The sequence below is a fragment of the Delphinus delphis genome, chromosome 11 (assembly GCF_949987515.2).
Source record: "Delphinus delphis chromosome 11, mDelDel1.2, whole genome shotgun sequence".
Taxonomy (NCBI): Eukaryota; Metazoa; Chordata; class Mammalia; order Artiodactyla; family Delphinidae; genus Delphinus; species Delphinus delphis.
In genome coordinates this window covers 29,577,932-29,586,055 of record NC_082693.1, presented here as the reverse complement: position 1 = coordinate 29,586,055, position 8,124 = coordinate 29,577,932, and the positions used below count along the sequence as shown (strand labels likewise).

The following is an 8,124-nucleotide window of genomic DNA, read 5'->3' as shown; positions in this document are numbered from 1 at the left end:
GAGCATCGGCCCCATACACCACCCAAACCTCACCCTTGCTTAGGCCTCGCTCTCCACAGTCAAGGCCTTCCCTCCCTCACCTTTTTTTTTTCCTTTTCCCTCCTCCTCTTTTTTACTATAGGGTACTGATGTACACTCCAGTTGTTGATTCATATATATTTTTATTTTTACATTCTTTCTAATAAGTCTGTTAGTTTCCTAGTCTAATTTTATTTTTACTTTGTTACTCTTCTTTTTTTTCTCTTTTTTTGCTGCCCCACATGGCTTGTGGGATCTTGATTCATGACCTCGGGGTCGGGCGGAAGCTCTTGCAATGGGAGCTCCGAGTCTGAACCACTGGACTAACAGAGAACCTCAGACTCCAGGGAATATTCTTCAGAGTGAGGTCTCCCAGAGGTCCTCATCTCAGCACAAAGACCATCTCTACTCAATAGTCTACAAACTCTAGTGTTGGAAGCCTTGGGCCAAACAACCAGTAAAACAGGAACACAACCTACTCATTAAAAAAAAAAAAAAATGAGATGGCAAAAAAATATGTCACAGTTGAAGGAGCAAGGTAAAAACCTACAAGACCAAGTAAATGAAAGGGAAATAGGCAATCTACCTGAAAAAGAATTCAGAGTAATGATAGCAAAGATGATTCAGAATCTCAGAAATAGAATGGAAGCACGGATTGAGAAAATACAAGAAGTGTTTAACAAAGACCTAGAAGAACTAAAGAACAAACAGAGATGAACAACACAATAACTGAAATGAAAAATACACTAGAAGGAATCAGTAAAAGAATAGCGGAAGCAGAAGAACGAATAAGTGAGCTGGAAGGCAAAATGGTGGAAATAACTGCTGAGGAGAAAAATAAAGAAAAAAGAATGAAAAGAATTGAAGACAATCTCAGAGGCCACTGGGAGAATACTAAATGCACCAACATTCAAATTATAGGCGTCCCAGAAGAAGAGAAAAACAAATGGTCTGAGAAAATATTTGAAGAGATTATAGTGGGAAACTTCCTTAACATGGGAAAGGAAAGAGTCACCCAAATCCGGGAAGCACAGAGAGTCCCAATACAGGATAAAACCTAGGAAAAATACACCAGTACACATATTCATCAAATTAACAAAAATTAAATGCAAAGAAAAATATTAAAAACAGCAAGAGAAAAACAAAAAAATAATATACAAAGAAATTCCCATAAGGGTATCAGCTGATTTTTCAGTGGAAACCCTGCAAGCTAGAAGGGAGTGGCAGGATATACTTAAAGTGATGAAAGAAAAAAACGTACAACCAAGATTACTGTACCCAGCAAGGATTTAATTCAGGTTGGATGGAGAAGTCAAAAACTTTTCAGACAAACCAAAGCTAAGAGAATTCAGCACCATGAAAACAGTTTACAACAAATGCTAAAGAAACTTCCCTAAGCAGGAAACACAAAGAGAAGAAAAAGACCCACAAAAACAAACCGAAAACAATTAAGAAAATGGTAATAGGAACATACATATCGATAATAACCTTGAAAGTAAATAAACTAAATGCTGCAACCAAATGACACAGACTGGCTGAATGGATACAAAAAAAGACCCATATATATGCTGTCTACAAGAGACCTAATTCAGTCCTAGGGACACATACAGACTGAAAGTGAAGGGATGGAAATAGATATTCCATGCAAATGGAAATCAAAAGAAAGCTGGAGTAGCAATACTTGTATCAGATAAAATAGACTTTAAAATAAAGACTTTTACAAGAGATAAGGAGGGACATTACATAATAATCAAAGGATCAGTCCAAAAAGAAGATATAACAATTATAAATGTTTATGCACCCAACATAGGAGCACTTCAATACATAAGGCAAATGCTAACAACCATGAAAGGAAAAATCGACAGTAACAAAAGAATAGTAGGGGACTTTAACACCTCACTTACACCAATGGACAGATTATCCAGACAGAAAATTAATAAGGAAACACAAACTTTAAATGACATAATAGACCACATAGATCTAATTGATATTTATAGAACATTCCACCCAAGAGTGATTGAATACACTATATTCTCAAGTACTCATGGAACATTCTCCAGGATAGATCACATCTTGGGTCACAAATCAAGCCTCAGTAAATTTAAGAAAATTGAAACCTATTAAGCATTTTTTCTGACCACAACACTATGAGATTGGAAATCAATTACAGGAAAAAACCTGTAAAAAACACAAAAAAAACATGGAAGTTAAACAGTGCACTCCTAAATAACCAAGAGATCACTGAAGAAATCAAAGAAGAAATAAAAAATACATAGAAACAAATGACAATGAAAACACAATGACCCAAAACCTATGCATCACAGCAAAAGCAGTTCTAAGAGGGAAGTTTACAGCAATTCAATCTCACCTCAAGAAACAAGAAAAATCTCACATAAACAATCTAATGTTACTTTTAAGACAACTAAAGAAAGAAGAGCAAAGAAAACCCAAAGTCAGAGGAAGGAAAGAAATCATAAAGATCAGAGCAGAAATAAATGAAATAGAAATGAAGAAAACAATAGCAAAGATCAATAAAACTAAAAGCTGGTTCTTTGAGAAGATAAACAGAATCGATAAACCCTTAGACAGAATCATCAAGAAAAAGAAGGAGAGGACACAAATCAATAAAATTAGAAATGAAAAAGGAGAAATCACAACAGACACTGCAGAAATACAAAGGATTATAAGAGACTACTACAAACAACCATATGCCAATAAAATGGACAACCATGAAGAAATGGACAAATTCTTTGAAAGGTACAATTTTCCAAGACTGAACCAGGAAGAATTAGAAAATATGAACAGACCTATCACAAGTAATGAAATTGAAACCATAATTAAAAATCTTCCAACAAAAAAATGTCCAGGACAAGATGGCTTCTCACGCGAATTCTATCAAACATTTAGAGAAGAGCACATTTAGAGAAGAGCAAACACCAATCCTTCTCAAACTCTTCTAAAAAATTGCTGAGGGAGAAACACTCCCAAATTCATTATACAAAGCCGCCAACACCCTGATACCAAAACCAGAAAAAGGTATCACAAAAAATGAAAACTACAGGCCAATATCACTGATGAACAGAGATGTAAAAATCCTGAACAAAACACTAGCAAACAGAATCCAACAGCACATTAAAAGGATCACACACCATGATCAAGTGGAATTTATCCCAGGGATGCAAGGATTCTTCAATATATGCAGATCAATCAATGTGATACACCACATTAACAATTTAAGGAATAAAAACAATATGATCATCTCAGTAGATGCAGAAAAAACTTCTGACAAAATTCAACACCAATTTATTATAAAAACCCTCAAGAAAGTGGGCATAGAGGGAACCTACCTCAACATAATAAAGTCCATATATGACAAACCCACAGCAAGCATCATACTCAATGGTGAAAAACTGAAAGCATTTCCACTAGGATCAAGAACAAGAGAAGGATGTCCACTCTCGCCACTCTTATTCAACATAGTTTTGGAAGTCTTAGCCATGGCAATCAGAGAAAAAAAAGAAATAAAAGGAATACAAATTGGAAAAATAAGGATTAAAACCATCACTATTTGCTGATGACATGATGCTATACATAGAAAATCCTAAAGATACCACCAGGAAACTACTAGAACTAATCAATGAGTTTGATAAAGTTGCAGGATACAAAATTAATGCACAGAAATCTCTGGCATTCCTACACACCACCAACAAAAAATCAGAAAGAGAAATTAAGGAAACACTCCCATTTACCATTGCAGCAAAAAGAATAAAATACCTAGGAATAAACCTGCCTAAGGAGGCAAAAGACTTGTACTCAGAAAACTATAAAACACTGATGAAAGAAACCAAAGATGACAAAAAACAGATGGAGAAATATACCATGTTCTTGGATTGGAAGAATCAATATTGTGAAAATGACTATATAGCCTAAAGCAATCTACAGATTCAGTGTAATCCCTATCAAACTACCAATGGCATTCTTCACAGAATTGGAACAAAAAATCTTACAATTCATATGGAAACACAAAAGATCCTGAATAGCCAAAGCAATCTTGAGAAAAAAAAATGGAGTTGGAGGAATTAGCCTCCCCGACTTCAAACTATACCACAAAGCTACAGTAATCAAGACAGCAAGGTACTGGAACAAAAACAAATATAGATCAATGGTACAGGACAGAATGACCAGAGATAAATCCATGCACATATGGACACCTGTTTTATGACAAAGGAGGCAAGAACATACAATGGAGAAAAGACACCCTTTTCAAAAAGTGGTGCTGGGAAAACTGGAGAACTACATGTAAAAGAATGAAATTAGAACACTACCTAACACCATACACAAAAATAAACTCCAAATGGATTAATGACTTAAATGTAAGACCAGACACTATAAAACTTTTGGAGGAAAACATAGGAAAAACACTCTGACATAAACCACAGGAAGAACTTTTTTGACCCACCTCCTAGAGTAACAAAAATAAAAACAAAAATAAACAAATGGGACTTAATTAAACTTAAAAGCTTTTGCACAACAAAGGAAACCATAAACAAGACAAAAAGACAACCCTCTGAATGGGAGAAAATATTTGCAAATAAAACAACAGACAAAGGGTTAATCTCCAAAATATACAAATAGCTCATGCAGCTCAATATCAAACAAACAAACAATTCAGTTAAAAAGTGGGCAGAAGACCTAAATAGACATTTCACCAAGGAAGACATACAGTTGGCCAAAAGGCACATGAAAAGATGCTCAACATCACTAATTATTAGAGAAATGCAAATCAAAACTACAATGAGGTATCACCTCACGCCAGTCAGAATGGCCATTATCAAAAAATCTAGAAACAATAAATGCTGGAAAGGGTGTGGTGAAAAGGGAGCCCTCCTGCACTGTTGGTGGGAATGTAAATTGATCCAACCACTATGGAAAACAGTATGGAGGGTCCTTAAAGAACTAAAAAAAGAACTACCATATGACCTAGCAATCCCACTACTGGGCATATACTCTGAGAGAACCATAATTCAAAAAGAGACATGCACCCCAATGTTCATTGCAGCACTATTTACAATAACCAGGACATGGAACCAACCTAAGTGTCCATCGACAGAGGAATGGATAAAGAAGATGTGGCACATATATACAATGGAATATTACTCAGCCATAAAAAGGAACTAAACTGAGTTATTTGTAGTGAGGTGGGTGGACCTAGAGTCTGTCATACATAGTGAAGTATGTCACCATATGTTAATGCATATATATGGAATCTAAAAAAAATGGTACTGATGAACCTAGTTGCAGGGCAGGAATAAAGAGGTAGACATAGAAAATGGACTTGATGACATGGGGTGGGAGGGGGAAGCTGGGGCAAAGTGAGAGTAGCATTGATGTATATACACTCCCGAATGTAAAATAGTTGGCTGGTGGGAAGAAGCAGCATAGCACAGGGAGATCAGCTCGGTGCTTTGAGGTGACCTAGAAGGGTGGGATAGGGAGGATGGGAGGGAGGCTTAAGAGGGAGGGGATATGGGGACATGTGTATGCATACGGCTGATTTGCTTTGTTGTGCAACAGAAACTAATATGGTATTGTGAAGCAATTATACTCCAATAGAGATGTACTAAAAAAAAATGGTATCAATAGAAAAAAAAACCTCAAGCATAAGGACAGTTTGAAAAACTGCAGTATTTACAAAAGCTGAAGATACACAGTTCCAAAGATAATCAGCTCCACTCCTATATATATACCTAAACCCAACAGGAGTGCATTCATAAGTTCACTGAAAGGCATGCACTAGAATATTCATTATAGCATTATTTATAAGCCCAAACTGGGTGCTACCCACATAAATATCCACTCATAGGAGAAGCCGTAAAAATTGTGGAATACTCACACAATGGGAATTGATCGTCTATAATGTGCATAATGCATAATTTATCAATACTAAGTACAAAAAAAGACAGGACGAATCTCTGGTTTTAGAAGTCATGAGAGCAGTTAAGTGGAACAATTTTTACTGAGATGAGAATGTGCTAGGTTATTGGTATTCTGTTTTTGATCTGAGTCTGACTAAGCAGGTATCTTCTGACATGTGAAATCAGTCCATTGAGCTGAACTCTTTTGATGTGGTTACTAGTCTTTACCGATACTATGTTCAATAAACACTTAAAAGTACATAGAAATTAAAAATATCATTCCCATTATATTTTTATTTATTAATTCATTAAAATAAGTAGAAACACATTTTAATCATGACATGCTTTGCAAAACAAAAGAAAAAAAAGAACCCTAACTTTCAAAGACTTTTATGATCACTCAAGAAAGCAAAATTACAGAGACAAAGAAGCATCAGGAAATCAGTAAGGAAAAATAAATGACAAATTTAAAAAAATGATTTAAACATCAGGAAGTGTTATTTATACTGGTTCTGTGGGCTCCATGACTATGAATTCTTCTGTGAAGTGGATGAAGACTCCATCCAGGGCAAATTTAATCTCAGTCAACTCAATGAGCAGGTGTCTCACTGTAGACAAGCTCTAGACATGATCTTGGACCTGGAGCCTGATGAAGAGCTGGAAGACAACCCCAACCAGAGAACCCTGATTAAGCAGTCAGCCAAGATGCTGTATGGGTTCACCCGGACCACCTATATCCTCACAAACCATGGCACCACCCAGATGTTGGAAAAGTACCAGCAGGGAGAATTCGGCTACTGCCCCACGTGCACTGTGAGAACAAGCCAATGCTTTCCAATAGCCTTTCTGACACCCCAGGTGAGGCCCTGGTGAAGCTCTACTGCCCCAAGTGCATGGACAATTCCACACCTAAGACACCATCGAGGCAGCACCCCACAGAAGGCCCCTACTTGGGTACCAGTTTCCCTCACATTGCTCTTCATGGTGCATGCTGAATGCCGGCCCAAGCAGCCCACTAACCAGTTTATGTCCAAAGTGTACAGTTGCAAGATCCATCCACTGTCCTACCAGGTGCAGTTCCAAGCTGCCAGCAACTTTGAGTCTGTCAAGACCGTTCACTTATTCCCAACCCCACCTGTCACTCTGTCTTTGACAGTTCCAGTCCTCCCCTGCCACCTTTAAGGAAATCTCTATGGTTTATATTTTAAATTAGAAGAGTCATTGTTGTGATGTGAATATGAAATAAAGTAGAAAAAAGGTAAAAGTAAGCATTTACTCAAAATTTATATAAAATCTTGCCAGATCTCTTCAGGAAAAATATTTTAGAGCTTGATGACTCCTAATATAAATGTTGTAAAATCATAAGGTATTTTGAAAATAATTCTATGGTAATTTATTTAATTACTAAATAAAATTCATTATTTATATTAAGATACATTAGCATCATTGATTAATGTATGAGAAGAATACTGAATAGTACCATAATAATGAAGAAATTTTTAAAAAGATCTACAAGAACTACCATGTTGAAAGGTACAAAAATCACAGGTCTTTAGAAAGGAAATTTTCATATACCTAAAATCAACTAATTCTCATATTATTTAAATAGTTCTGGGCTATAAGTTGAAATGGACTTTGCTGTGTCAAACCACAGACTGACTCGCATTATTTTAAAAAAAGCAAATCTCAAATATCACTAGTAAATAGCAATTAAATCTTAAGAGAGAATATATTTTTATACTTGGTAAAATAAATTCAATGTTTAATAAAATTCAAAGAAAGCATAAGTACCAACAGACGTATCTAAACATGACAAGAATGTGTATCTCAATCCACCTATATTTCAAAATGTTCTGGAAATTAATTTAATAGATTTATGATTATAAATGTGAAAAGAAGCTAAAATTTAGGTATATGATCTAGCAACTACTATAATGTACTATAAAACCTTTTATTTTGCCCTTGGAATAGAGAGTCAAGTCAAAAATAATGAATAATCCAATGAAATCAGAGTGTATACAAAATTTATGAACATCAGTGGGGAGAGATTGGATGACACATTAAATTGAGAATTGGCTAATTATGTCAAGTTGGTTGATATAAAACATCTCTTAGTTGGAGAACTGAAATTCCAATCCCATCTCAGTGGAAAAAATCAAGATGCCTATTTGGAGAGTGTTCTTAGCCATCA

The 8,124-nt window shown here is 35.6% G+C and overlaps 1 pseudogene; it reads left to right on the top strand.

Moving 5' to 3' along the window:
* Positions 1–731: 731 nt before the first annotated feature.
* Positions 732–7,115, top strand: LOC132434269 (casein kinase II subunit beta pseudogene; annotated as a pseudogene).
* Positions 7,116–8,124: the final 1,009 nt, after the last annotated feature.